Raw genomic sequence first — 15,386 nt, 5'->3', positions numbered from 1 at the left:
TGTTTAGAAGGCACACTTTACGATGGTTAAGATACTTGGACATATATCTAAAAATCAAGAAATGTACTACCTTTCATTAGTAGTCCAGCCATGTATATAACTCAAGGGCCTGACTCAAACTTATATTTGCACTGTCCTTGAAAAGAGCTTAGCAAAAGAAATTAAGAGTATATTTAAGACGGAAGTGATAATATCTAAAATAGTAAAGAACAGACAGCGTTTATCACAACTGATAATTATAGATTCGAGTTTGTTTATAGCTTATAAATAGTGCTTTGCCACTATATCTCAGCACGCAGCCCACTGTCTGGTACAAAGACTCAGAAAATTTTTGTGGAATGAATGAATTTTTTTGAGTACCCTACAAACACTGGAAGGATCCATTCACAAGGAATAAATTAATCATTTTACCCACTCTTTAAAAATAGCTCATTAAGTTTTTGACAAATCACTGATGGCCTAGTTTACTTCATGGTTTTAAAAATAATTTTTCACATCTTAAAAATTCACACTTCTCACCAAAGCAAAATGGTGAGATTTTACATTTGATCATTCAGATTTTTAGTTTTTCTAAGCTGAACTGTTTCAATTTGGAAAACACCAGTAGTTCTCACAAGGGATGCACAGACCAACTCATAATTTGGAGTGGTTAGTTTTAGAGCTGCTTTTTCATCTCAAGTGTGGTCACATGATCTCTTCAGCACAGTTGCCTATTATGTTTCCTCTTGGACAAAGCCAAGTCACTTGGCCTCTTTTATTCTTTTTTTTTTTGGCTGATTACTTACTAATTCTGTGTGTGGATATGTACACATATTTGCACATATGTATATGTACAGATATATGTATACATGTACATTACATATATATGTGTGTATATGTTTGTGTGTGGGTGTGTGTGTATAAAAAGAGGGGGAATGAGAGAATGAATCAGAAAACTGTCAGCTTTTAATAAGAAAAGATTCTTCCCCCCTTCCGAAATTCACCACCCTAAACATAAATTGCTCTTTATTAGTTTCTATTGATCTATATTTATAAGCCATATTTATTCAAGGATATATGTCCCTACCCTCTCTTTCTTTTTTTTTTTTTGGCCGTGCTACGCGGCTCCCAACCAAGTATCGAACTCGTGCCCCCCTATGGTGGAAGCACGGAGTCCTAACCACTGGACTGCCCGGGAATTCCCCTTTCTTTTCTTATCTCTATGCTATAAAGATAGAGGATGTAAGAATCAAACCTATATAGTTTCATAGAGTAGACACTGGCTCTTCCGCCAGTTGTTTTCAGTTAAGGCATTACTCTTGGCTCTTCTGGATTCATTAATGATTTTGTGAACACACAGCTCTCCTCTGAAAGGAGAAAACATCTTTTAGAGCTCAACAGTCTCAGGCATTGCTCAACACACTGGAAACTCACCCCAGTAGAGCCATGTCTCATTGATGATGGTTGGGGTGAATATTTAAAAGAATAAAAAGGAGCCATGGATACTCTTAACAGATTTCAAGGGTGTCTCAATGAATACAAAGTCTTGTGCATACACGGATTTATGCAATAAATAAGAGGCTTATCTATAATTATTATCCTTGTTTCAACAGGAACACTAAGATATCTTTTAGTCACGTAAGACATGTCTTGATGTCAGACACATTTTCAACTGCACTGTATCTGAAGTCTAAACTGTTCAGTTCTTTTGTGCATGTGAGTCAACAGGCGGTATTGAAAACATCACACAAGAAGCATTTTTGTGGGTGCCCTTGGAATTGAGGTCAGCATGATTCATTTACATGCTGGACCTTGAGGCACAATGACAAAACTATCCCTGCTGTCCATAGTGGTAATGCTGCCAGCCAGCCCTATGTCCAGCCCACGGCTCCATCCAGCCAACCAAGGAGCTGTGCCTAGTGGGCAATCTGGGATCACCATGGGAGGATACAGGTTTGCTGAACAGTGGGAAGAGGAGCAGAGAGAGAATTGTGCTCATACTGAGGATAAAGAACAAGGAGTGGAGATGTGGACTTGGAACCATTTAGGTGGTAAGCAATGTTAGAAGGGGAGGAGGATCGTGTTTCAACTGGTGTTATGCTCAAATTGTGCTTTTAAATGTTAGTTTGAAGGGTATGCTTCTAAATAAAATTTTAGTTTATTATTTATTTTATTAAGTTAATATAATAAAGTAAATACTTATTTTATTTATTAAATATAATAAAGTAAATAAAATAATATAATAAAGTAAATATAATAAATAAAATTTTAGTTTATTTTTTATTAATTTAACACAATAAAATAAAGTATCATCATCATAATAATGATGATGATAATAATACCCAACTATATGGTAAAACCCTCAGAAATCAAAGATTTTAAAGAGAAGGCTTAAGACTCACATCACAAAATGTCTTACACATTAAGTAATAGCCATCCATCCTCACAAGAGAGGCCTAGAATGAGGCAGTGGAAAAAGTGATGCCCAAACCTCACAGCCATGGGTACCTCTTCAGACGAGAAAGTTACTACTGCCAGGTGTTCACATCATGAACCTAGTATGTTTCATCTGTGTTCTTCAAGGAAAAAAAAAAAAAAGGTAAAAACTTATTTCAACCAAGATGAAGAAAAATCACATCTTGAGCCCTAAACAGAATCTAATCTCTCTAGAGGTCACTGGTTCTTTAATAGCTACAGAAATGACCATCATCTATGATCTGCAGGACTTGCCCGTGTAACTTGCTTCGCAAGAAGACTCATTGGCTGGGGCTCCCAACCAGGAGAGCTTTGCCTGGCCTGACTTAGGCTTCCCAGGCAAGAGCGCTCAGTCCTGCAATTCAGCACCCCTGCCTCCACCCCACCCATGAGGCCACAGTGCTGAAATGGCAGAGGGATGGTGAAGACTGAGGAAGGGTGGTAGCATTTGACAAGGTCTTGGTAGTCTTCTCAAGAGACTGGCATTTACTACTTTTCTATGCTTTTCTTTCTTTCTTAAAAAAACAAAAAACAAAAAAACTTGCATGTTTATAGACAGCAAACAAACAGAATGTGTATGTAGCTGTCTTCATATCTTATCAATGTTCATCTGGACTCTGAGACATTATCTTGGGCTGTGGGAGGCTGGGGTGGGAACAGAGGCAGAAGAAGCAAATTATGACCTTGAAAGGACACGTAGGTTCTTTCTTTTCCAGCATTTTACATGTTTTCTCCTTGTCTCTCTGCTCTGCTTTAGCATTTCCATGCACAGACACTGAACTCTGACCTGCCAAATGGGAGACCCAGCTCCCATTAGTCCGTCTCTGTCCCAAGCTTTCTACCCTTCCGTCTGCCTCATTAAAATTATACATATTTTATACTGAAGTAGGCACAATTAACTTGCTTTTCCCAGACCAGCCCCTGCCAAAGACAGAAAAGCGCTTCCTGGATGATCACAGACAACAAGCAAACACATACGAAGGAAGTGAAAGTTGGCAGTAATCGTGCAAGTAAAAACGGGCCTCCAGGCAAAGTGTTCCCCTCCTCCTTAGCCGTAGGCTTCTAAGCTAGCAAAACGAATTCTCTTTCTCTCTGTAGCAGGGGAAATGGTTTGGCATACCAAGGAGGAGATTCTTTGGAGAATGGGGTAAAGCGGGAACGAAGGAGGAGGAAGAATTTAATGCTAAAATCAGAGTAGCTGGTACAGGCACATTGTACCTTCGTTACTTTCCCTCCCTGATTAAAGTCTGGTCCCTCCAGGTACCCAGGAGAGTGGTTGTTGAATCAGGTCAGAAAGCATATGAGCTCACCATAGAAGCCTCTCACTGTCAGATTCAGCTGTATGAGTCCCTTATGGCGACTGGCTCCAAACCAACATACAAAACGCTTTGGCTGTTATATCATTTAAAGGTGCAAAAAAGTAAGCAAAACTTTCATGGATGTCTGCTCAGTTACCACTAGGTCCCCATACTGTAATTTTCTAATCACTGGGAAGGTCAAAGAGTTGGTCACAAAAATCTGAGAGCTTTAAAACCCCCAAGGACAAGAACAGACATCTGAAAGAAAAAAAAAATCCTCTTAAAGCCATTTTAGTTATTGATGGACTTTGACAAGACCAAGCATAGTGGTCTTGACCATAAAATACTCAGAAGAGTACCATCTGCCCTACTGTAGTCCTTCCCAGGCAGGTGTTTCTTGTAGAGCCAAGTATACAATTTTGTTAGTGTTCTATTGACTTACCAAGAAATATGAAGTAGAGTAACAGCACAACACTCCCATAGATATTGCAAATCTATGTCAAATAAAATCCCTCAGAAATTCACACCAGATTTTTGAAGGATTGGCTAGATTGGATATTTCATGACCTCTTGCAGTTTCATCTCACTTCCATACATAACAGCAATACTATCTCGCAGCTGTCTAACATTTTACTAATGAACTCCCCATACCTTTATTTAATTCTTACAAGAACCCTGACAAGAAAGCACATTATTGTGTAAGACAATGCAGAAGATTCAAGAGGCTTACCTGAGGTCACACAGGTAGGGAGTGGCAGAGGCAGGAACTGACCAGCTCACAGTTTCTAATGATAACTTGGGTACTGTCTACACTGTATCACAGCTACTTCCAGCTTGCCTGCTCCTAGGAGTTGGGCAGGCCTTGGGCTTACACAACCTCTACAGGAGGCCTCACATACACCAGTATGTGCTCTACATCTTAGAGAGCAGGAATGCCCTATTTTACTGGAACTGTTCTCCATCTGTCCCTCCCTCTTCCCTCCTTCCCTCCCTCTCTCCTTCCTTCTTCCCATCCTCTTGTCTATTCACCCAATTATGTAACACATCTGTATTGAGTATCTGAGTACCTACAATACACAATGTACACAGATACCAAAGTGATGGGGAGAGAAGAATCATGACACCCACCTTATCCATTTTAAGGGCCAACATAAGCTTAAATCTGTACCTGAAGACTTTTCTGCCTCTCTGTTCTTAAAACTCCTTTTGCTCTTGTAACCGCAGCATGCAGTTGTAACTGGAAATATTTTGGTTTTCTGCGAAGTTGGGATTGACTGATCTCTATTTACACCGTGTGTTCATAATAGCTCCACAGTGCAGTTGTAAGGTTTTTGATTAACATGCACACATCACACTATTCTTTTTACTCCCACAGTGCTGAGCATTTTATATGACATAATATGTGCTAAATAAATTCTCAGTGGTTAACTTATTGTTGTTCTCTTTAAGTCTGTTGCAATATGGGCAGGTAGATGAACCATTTTACATCTAAATTCACCTACATACTGTGGTTATTAATAACGCTCAACTGCTTCTCTCTTTTTCTGTATTTTTTTAGCTTAAGTCTCTTGTGCAACCTGATAAAAACAACTGAATCTTGTACTTCTGGGGAGCTAACGACTTCAAAGTAATTTATCTGAAAGCAATTTATTTGATTATCCTATTTCATATACCCCATTCCATTTCTCTTTTTCCCTAAGAAGAATATACAATTTCCCTTAGCCTCCTCAGAGAGGGCTGAAAGTTTAGGGAATCAGAAAGGGCTCTGGTAGGAAAGGTAATAATTTCTTGACTAGTTCTGAGGCATAGCTCTTATAGATAGTAACAGTAGCAGTAGTAGTGGTAGTAGTAGTGAGATGTAAGTAAGAGCACTAGTTCTTTCAGAATTTGGATCCAGTAGCCCCCTGTGAGTTAGAGATGAGAACATTATCCCCATTTCATAGCAAGCTTAAATAATATCCCTAAGGTCATATATTTAGCAAAGAGCAGGCAGGAATCTAACACAGATTTTCTAATATCACATCCAGTGTCCTTTCTCATGTGTATATTTCTTCTCTTTCTAAAATAAATTCATTTATAATACGAAAAAGATAGTATTACTGAGACCAATGTTTTCCATGGAACCAAAATTCCATGGGATATTTTAAGATGTGACAGAAACAAAAGAAGTCCAATAAGTTTGGGAAACAACAGGCTAAAAATGTTAAACTGCAATATTTCTTAGGGCATTTAACCGACCATTGTGCATTGTTGTGTGTTGTGATTCTCCATGAGTGTGCAGCATTTCCCAGACCTTTTGGACTGTGGAACACATAGTACATGGCAGGTGTGTGTACAGTGTTTCTCAAACTTATATAACCAAGGGATCATTATATTGCCCGACATCTCCTGAGATTTGTGTCCCAGAACATATGCTTTGGGCAATTCTGATCTCCATCAATGCCTCTTTTCTCCCTACCAAAGTGTTTCATATTGTGGATTCTTGCTATGTCATGTCTTTAAATTAAAGGAAATGATGCTATCACCAAAAAATGGATCTTACTTCAATAAGATCACAAAAGAAAATGCAAATATGTCTTATTACACCCTACTGCCATTTGAAATTGCATTTGGTCCCTCAGTTATTAATTTCTTTTTACAATAGTTTAACCTGTATAAAGAAGCACGTGATTTCTACCATTTAAACCCTATCAGTAAAATGATCGTTATGTCTTTTTAACAGAAAATATTCTCTTCAGATTTATGAGGTGCATCTGGCAGAGAAAAACTGTGTAATTTACACGGTTCATTACCACAGTGGTAACAAGAATAAGAATCACAGCAGCCCTTAGGATATTATAAAGCAAATCTGAAACTAGTCCTTGCTAGTGTTGGGCTCCTTTTGGGGAAAAATACTTGGTATTTTATAGGTGTGTGGAAGAGAGAATTTGAGTTTCTATACCCTGTAGGAAGCACACATCAGAGATGTGCTTTTATATGTTAAAGAAAATGTTAACAGAAGACCAAAATCTATCTTCAAATACTTCCTTCTGTATCTCCATGCCTTTTAACTTGGGAAAAAAGATTTTACAAGCAATGGCCCTACGGCCTTATCTTTCTCTATATACAGACCACATCCTCATGTGTCTCACATGACAGGGTCAGAATGGAGCTGGTTCAATTAATCCAAATACTTCCATGCAGGGTACTGATTATCAAAACTGAATCCACTGTGTTTTCCTCTGCATCAGAAGCTCTGTAAGTTCTTGTGAAAAATGGGGAATTGCTAGACAGCAAGATCAAATAAAACAGAAAAAAAAACCAATTAAAACTCTTGTACTAAGCTTAGGTCTTAGGTAATAGAAAATCAGTGTGTATATGTTTCTGGAATTTGGGAACATAGCAAAAAATTGCAGAAGGGCTTTCAAGAGATGAGACAAGTAGACAAAGTAGCATTTATTAGTACATAATAGCATAAACACAGAGTCTCTTATAGGTTTTTTTCCCCCAATTATTATGGAACACCTATCAATAGCCAATATACACACAAAAATCTCCAGCAGAGAATAAGAGTAATTAGAACAGGTGTTTATTGGGCTGGGAAATTAGAAGGGAGACTTCAGATTACACACTGAAGAGAAGCCCCAAAAGTGCCCTTGGGTTCTGTGAAAACTTGGAAGTGGAAGAAAAGGCCCCCTTACTATTTAAGTCCAGTGAAACAAATTCCTGTAGCATTCAAGAGGAAGGTGAGGGATACCAAACCACACCTGTACTATTACAAGGGGTAAAAGGGCTAAAGCACAGTACAAGGAATTAGCATTCCTTATTGGGAGGGGGACTCCATTAGCCCATTAGCCTTTTAGGCCAACATAGAAGTTAAAGATAGAATTCATCCATCTTATTCAGATTTACTCTGCCTATGTCATAGAGCAACAGTACCAATCTTACAAGGGATGAGAAAGTTTAACATTAGCTAATATTGTTGAAGGGCATCTCTCATATGCAAACACTTTTTTAAAACTGATGCCTGTGTTTAAGAAGTCAGGTTACAGCTTACAGTAATCTTTCTACTTAGAAATTGGTCCCAGTAAGAATAAAGGACTAACACTTCATCTTGACCTCTTCTTACAAGATTTATTCATTCATTGTTTAATGGTTTATAGTCTCCTCTCTCTCCCATTCAGATGAGAGCTGTGGGATCCATCTCTGATTTTTATTTCAGGTTTCTCAAGCTCTACCACTTGCCTTGTTCCAAAAAGTATACAGTACACAGTCAGTGGTCAGTGAATAAATGGATGAATATATAAATTTAAAAATAAATAAACTGAGGATATAGTATCTCAGACATTTATTCTGAACAAATGTTCTAAGTAATTATAAACTGATAGGCTCTGATTTAACCAAGATTTATGGTAGGCAAAAATTTTATTCCATTAAAAGTTGTTTCATTTCATCATGAATGAACTCTAGAAGCAACTGAAAGCACAGTGCATTTTTAAATTTTCAGAATGAGTTACTTTTTTTTATTACTTAGAATGTATGCAGTATTTTAAAGCTCCATATATATTCTAAATCCTTCTCTTTATATTTCCACGGGAGACATCTATTTTTAATTCCCAGCAGGAATTAGAGGTATCGGCAAATAGTCACTACACACTCTTCTATGTACACACGGGATGTATTAAGTGCACTTTCCTAGTTAGTAGAGTTACTCTCTAAACAAATACATTGTGTAACATAGCAGTTGAATAACACTCTATGTGCCATGTGCCATTTGCTGTTTCAGATGTTGGTTGTTCTCTAGGTCTTCATTGACCTTCTATTTAAAATTTAGTAAAGTTGCAAAAGTCTGTGAATAAGAATCGTTCTATGAGCTTGTTTTATTATATTAGAAACTAGTGGAGACTGTGAGTTTCTTGTTTGTCAATTATGGACAAACATGTTTTTCCTGCTCCCAATGATTGGTATTATTTTAAAATGGTTTTAGTCTTATTTAATACTGAAAGCAACAAGAGAAATTGGAAACGGTAAAGAGTAATGTCAAACACCGGTTAATTTTAGACAACTCCTACCCTCAATGCACAGACAAATACTTGTCCTGGCAAAGCAAGACTGTGAAAGAATAGAATTAGAGTTTGCTTGCTGAACCCCTTAAGTCTGGGGAAAAATCCATACTTAATTTGTTTATTGCAGTGGTGAGTATTTCATATACATCAAGACACACTATAGTATATCCAAAAAAATGGAGTATAATTTCTCTCTTGAGGAAAAAAATTGATTCCTTTATTCTGTGGATTTGTAGTTGTTGTTTTTCTTTAGTTGTCATCTAAGGGTTTGATTGTAGTCATATATGTTTCTTTGATGAGCACTAGAAATTTCATTAGAAAAGGTCCCAGGTGAGCTGTCAAGTATGTTATTAGATGTGTTTTGACTAAGAAAGCAAGAAGGGGCTTCCCTGGTGGCGCAGTGGTTGAGAGTCCGCCTGCCGATGCAGGGGACACGGGTTCGTGCCCTGGTCCGGGAAGATCCCACACGCTGCAGAGCAGCTGGGCCCGTACCTCAAAAAAAAAAAAAAAAGAAAGCAAGAAGGCAGATTCAGAATGAGCATAAGCATTCAAATAATTCTTGTAACAAGACAAGAAAGGTTAATTATGATTGATCTTTTTTGTTGTTTTAAGAATGCCTGAGAGGAGCTGGTGGTAAAGACCTTTTATCAATGGAGTAAGTCTGAGTTCTAGGCCCCACGGCAACTATATGTTCCTTAAATATATAAGCATATTTCTGAGAACTTCCATCTTTGGTCTCCTTCAAAGCAGATGCTGCTTGGGTGGTTCTCTTTTGTCTGAGTGTGTTCTATCACTGAAAGCCAGAGTTAAATGTTCCCCAAGGATAGAGGTGTGACCCATCATTCTATAATATATGCAGTACAACATACACATTACAGTGACTCAGAGTCAAACGGAAGGAACAGGAACTCAGCTTATAGCTCTTATTTCAGCAAAAGGCCAATCCTCACCTTTCATTTATATATCTCTGCTAAAGGCTCTTTTAGCCCAAGGGTTTTTCCTTCTCTCTCCTACCAGTTTCCTTTGAGAGTTGGCCTTCCATTTCAACCGACTTATTTTGTTGATAATGTTTCCTTTAAGATGATTATTTGCTTAAAGTTCAAGCTAATAAAAGTAACTTATCCTATTAAAAATATCCTAACATTTTAGGATGTTAATTGCTCATGTTACCAGTCATCCATGAAACATATGCCAAAAATGCTCTAAAAGGTTCCAAAATGTCTCCTGCAGCTATGTATCTTTTGCAGGTACAATTATGTGGGAACATAAATAAGAAAAAGTGCATCCAACACCTGGAGTCAGATGGTTTACTGAAGTAAAATTACACAATTAAATTTAAATGAACTTAATTAAAAAGGGGAGAGGGATCCAATTCAATACGGCCATTCATCACGTCCTCATTGAAGTTTCTTCTAGCACCAGAAAAATACAATAAAGTTGGAATACAAAAGTTGGATAAAGCCCCTAATGGAGTGTGAAAAGATGACCAAAGAGACACAGTCAGGCAGAATATATTCTCTTTTTCTCCCTGCTATTTTAACGACATGGAATACCCAATTGTTTTGAAAAGACAATATCAATCAAGAAAACTGAGCTTGGAAACTTATCTGTTCCAACTACCTCTTCTGTTTAGAGTTTCACTGTACATACTTCGTCACGTAAGGATGGTGATTACTAGGTTTGGTTTTTAATTCAATGATACATGGTGGAAGACTCTAACAATATGCAGCCAGAATTTTTTTAAAAAGGTCCAGATAGGAAAGCATTCATTTCAAATGACCTGCCCTTCCATTTTAATTCTCTAAAAAAAAGGAAGAATCAAAATACTGATCCCTTTAACACTGTAGTACTGAGTTCTGGCTGCTGTTTGATCAGTTTCTGTCTTCTTAGTTCTTAAACATTCTTAAAGCATCTTCTTAATTCTATGCTATGTCTATGTGCTGAGAAAGACATATTAAGACATGAAATTGCATGTCTTAAGTGACCTATCCATAATTATATGAAAACAACAGAATTTTATTTTATTAAATTAATTGACTGACAGATTCTAGAAAATATAGTCAATGTTATTCAGCAAATTTTCACTCCTAACTAGTTCCTACATACTATGGACATTGCTAGATGTTTGGTGTATGAAAACTTTATACCATCAGCTGACACTCAGATTCCCATTATGTCATCTTTCCTTCTTCCCCATAAATATTTAATTTTGTCATACATGTCATTAGTACCTCACCTTCACATCCTCCTTATCTAAAAGAGAGACTTTTAACCTCTCCCTTTGCAACCATAAAGCTAATCTAATACGGTACAAACTCACCAGTTAAGCAGAAAGCAAAAACAAAAAAATCCTTAAGCAGGGTTTCCCTGGTGGCGCAGTGGTTGAGAGTCCACCTGCCGATGCAGGGGACACGGGTTCGTGCCCCTGTCTGGGAAGATCCCACATGCCGTGGAGCGGCTGGGCCCATGAGCCATGGCCACTGAGCCTGCGCGTCCGGAGCCTGTGCTCCGCAATGGGAGAGGCCACAACAGTGAGAGGCCCACGTACCGCAAAAAAAAGAAAAAAAAGACCCTTAAGCAGAAAAAAGGAGTAAACAGTTGAGCAGGCCGGAAAAACATAAAACAGGAAAACTAATCAAGCATCTGAGACTGAAACCAAGGAGCAGATGATAAACGAAGCATTATCAATGCATATTTGTTGAGCACCTACTGTTTATCAGTAATGTACTGAGCACTTTCAAGTACGTTGCAGCCGTTAACATGGTAACCATGTGATAAGAAAGCAGAGGATAACAGCACTTATGTAACTTCCTCAACATTGGACAGCTGGTAAGTAACAAAGCCAGAATTCAAATACCACCCCTTTGATGCCACATCCCATGCTCCTACCTCTATCACACTGCCTCAGAAACTGCAGGTGGTAGGAACCATATTAAGGGCAATTGAGGAGTATAACAAGATTGAATTTTGGAGTGAGGATTGAGAAATAACCAGTGGTACAGGTGAGAATGAATAATGAATAATTTTAACTGTTAAGAAAAGTTCATTCATCTAAATCACGTGTTCTGTACTGACTCATAGCATTTGCTTCCCATAAAAAGTACAGAAATGTTACACTTTAAAATCCTTGCAATATCTATACATTGTAGGAAAAGAAGAGAAACAGCAATTTTATAATTCATAACAACCCCAATGGTACTGATCGTCTGTGTCACTAATTGTGATCCCATTCTATTTATATCTATTTCATATGTATATACTTTATTTTTTCAGAGAACTGAATAGCTGATCATAAGCAGAAAACAGCTTTGCTTTCAAAGTTATTAAGCCTAGGCTTTAGATTCCATTACAACTTGTATTTTAGTCCCATAGATTGGCTGAACATCTATAGTGCCTCCAAAAACTATTGCACTATTACCATCCTTCCCAAAACAATGTTGGTTTTAGAACAGTCTTAGATGGAAAGAGAAAATTTTGAGTCATTTATGATTCAGATGCAGTTCTCAAGTCACTTTTGCAAAGACAGAAGGTCAGGACGAAGGGGAGGGTCACTAGAATTTGCAAAGCACATACCTTCACTCAGTTCAGAATGCACGGCATCAAGGATGAGCAGAGGGTGAGGTGACCAGTATTTTAGAAAATGTACAGAATGAGAGAATGCTGTACTTCTAAGGAAGAGTGGAAGACAGACATGTGGGCAGTTTTTCATTCATTCACTGCATCAAGGAATGGAACAGGTTGGGGGAGAAAAATTGGGAGGTCAGGAAGGGTTTAAATAAGCTGGTGGGAAAAAGCTGGAGCAAAGATGACAAGAGGCCACTAAAGTGCAATAATGAGTTCCACAGCTGAGCCTGAATCTGATGGGCCAAACAGTAAAATATTCTTCTGATAAAAGGAATTAACAGGGTATTCTGATTAAAGATGATGAACGAACCACTGGGTTTGAGTTTCTGTGTGTTTGTTCTGAGTCATCCCACTCTTCTCAAGGACAACTGTCTCCTTAGCAACAGTAAAGTGGGAACCTCAGAACTCTTCATGTTCTTGGAAAGGTCTGTCTCACCATTCTTGAATTTTGTACTCAACACTCCCCTTAGTGAGATCTTAGTGCCCACACACGATCACTCTCTCTATTACTACTCCTATTCAATTTTTAGTCATTTCTGTATCCAATGGGATGATCCTTCTACTATCCTGTCCCCTCAGTTCCTGGACTTCCTCTCTTCCAAAGATTTCATCAGCCATCATTCCTAAGCCACTCACTTCCATAGTCACACCCTTCACTTTGCTGTTACCAATAACTGCAGCCCTTGCAAAACCTCAATTTCAAATATTCCTTTCCCTGATCATAACTTCTTATCTTTCCTGCTCACTCCCTCTAACACCCCAAATCCTACAATTCTACAACCCCACCAGGACCTAAAATCCACACTCTCAGTGTCCCCAAGATATCTCCCCCATGATATCCTCTCTTGCCTCCTCCTTTCCAGCTTAAGTTCCATAGATAATCATTAAAATTACATCTTAGCTCCTTCTCTGCTTTAGTGAACTTTTCTGATGAAATTTTAGGAAATCATTTTCTCGTTGAAGTCACTCTGGCAACCACTCAATGCCTTACACTCATGAAGTCTGCTGGGCCTGTTACCTGGTAGATAATCAAGAGAGAACTTGTTCTCTTGTCTCAGAGCCTTTGCACTTACTGTTCTCACTGCCTAGAAAACTCTTCCCCCAGATATCAGCGTGGTTTGCTACCTCATTTCCTTTGCCTTATTTCAAAAAGTCTACATAGAAAAGCTTTACTAGGTCTGTCTACCTACAATTCAAACCCTCACCACCACCTTGTGACATTTCATACCTCCTTCTCTACTTTACGTTCCCTCTTTAGCACTCATCTATATATAAAATACACATCAGAGAATAAAATACATAAACACCATATCTTTTAGATTTCTATCTTGCTTACTGCTCATCTCCTCTACTAGAAGGATATCCATGAAGACAAGGATTTTTATCTGTTGGGTTCACTTCAGTATCCCCAGTACACAAAACAATGCCTATTAAATATCTACTTGGTGATCAATAAATATCTGTTCAATGAATGAGTCCACAAATAAATGGATATATGAATGACTAGGGAAAGAGAAAACATAAAGTTATAAATGCTTTTCACATGGAAATTAATATTTAGAGGTGTCTATTTTGACTATGATATTTCCTGTTCATGAAATCAGGATTTGAGTAGGATCCTAGGATACAGTAGTTGTCATAGTGGTGCCATGACAATATAACAATATAGCTTATTGAACAATAGAAAAACACCAAGAATTAAAGCAAATCCTTGAACAATTCTAAAATTACCGTGTTCAACTTTAGCAGTAATTGTCAGTCCTTGAGGAAAGAGATATTTGGTAGATCTTGCCTTTTCAGGTAACCTATGGAAGTGTCACTTTTCTTTTTTGGAAGTTTCTCTTTTTGTTGTTTTTTTTGTTCTTTTGTGGTACGCGGGCCTCTCACCGTTGTGGCCCCTCCCGTTGCGGAGCACAGGCTCCGGACGCGCAGTCTCTGCGGCCATGGCTCACGGGCCCAGCTGCTCCGCGGCATGTGGGATCTTCCCGGACCGGGCACAAACCCGCGTCCCCTGCATCGGCAGGCGGACTCTCAACCACTGCGCCACTAGGGAAGCCCGAAGTTTCACTTTTGATGACATCTACTTTCTACTTGCTAAGACATTTCTCCCTCTTCCTCTCCCTCTTCCTTTCCCCCCAACCCTCACAGCACATAAGTAGATAGAGTCTAAAAGCTGATGTGCATGACCAAAGGACGGGATGTCAAAGCATGTCTTCTTGCCTGATATGAGGATGCAATCATAGTATGCTTATACACTTATGTTCTCAGCTCTCCTTGCCCTCTACATTCCCAAAGAAAATTTATAACGTTTTAAAACGTTTTCCAGGATCATATTTGTGCCTTTACAATGTATTTTTATAATGTATATTTAGATAATTAATTAGAATTTTTTACAGATGTTTGATAGGACATCAGAGAACATATTATTAAAAACGATTTCTCTCCTTCTCCCTCAATTCAGTGATACAAAGATTGCCTTTTATCAGAGGCTCTCAATCTATCCCAATTTTCCATAAGTCACTGTGCTGTAATGACACTCTGTCAGATGCAAAAGTTGAAAATAAAAGGAGAAAATTCACTTTCGACTTTATTACACCAAAAATGTCTGAATGATAGATGGGACCACTGCAGATATGGTGGTTGTCTGGTTCCTATTGTTAGTCATGGGTTATTTTGATCAGCTGCAAAGTTTTAGTGGGTGACTAGAATAGAAAATATTTGCTGTTTTCTGGAGCTTCAGTGAAATGCTAATGAAAGTAGCTGAGATTTTAGAAACTCTACTTGAATTTCTATCAGTTTCCATTGTTTCATGATCCCATTACTGAGAAGGGACCTTAGGATCCCTTTTTGCTGATTATATCTCACCTCCATTTTGACTTTGAGGAGAAGCAGAGGTCAATGATTGAAAAGAGAAATTACCTTTTAGTTGGAAACACTGGAAATAACAGTATCCAGATCAGCCAGG

The 15,386-nt window shown here is 38.2% G+C and overlaps 1 protein-coding gene across 9 annotated transcripts in view; it reads right to left on the bottom strand.

Annotated features, from left to right (window-relative positions):
- The window catches only part of SEMA6D (semaphorin 6D), a 584,591-nt gene that overhangs the window by 364,528 nt on the left and 204,677 nt on the right, over positions 1 to 15,386 (bottom strand). The window lies entirely within an intron of this gene.

The sequence above is a fragment of the Pseudorca crassidens genome, chromosome 1 (assembly GCF_039906515.1).
Source record: "Pseudorca crassidens isolate mPseCra1 chromosome 1, mPseCra1.hap1, whole genome shotgun sequence".
NCBI classification, from domain to species: domain Eukaryota; kingdom Metazoa; phylum Chordata; class Mammalia; order Artiodactyla; family Delphinidae; genus Pseudorca; species Pseudorca crassidens.
This window is presented reverse-complemented; position numbering and strand designations above follow the sequence as displayed.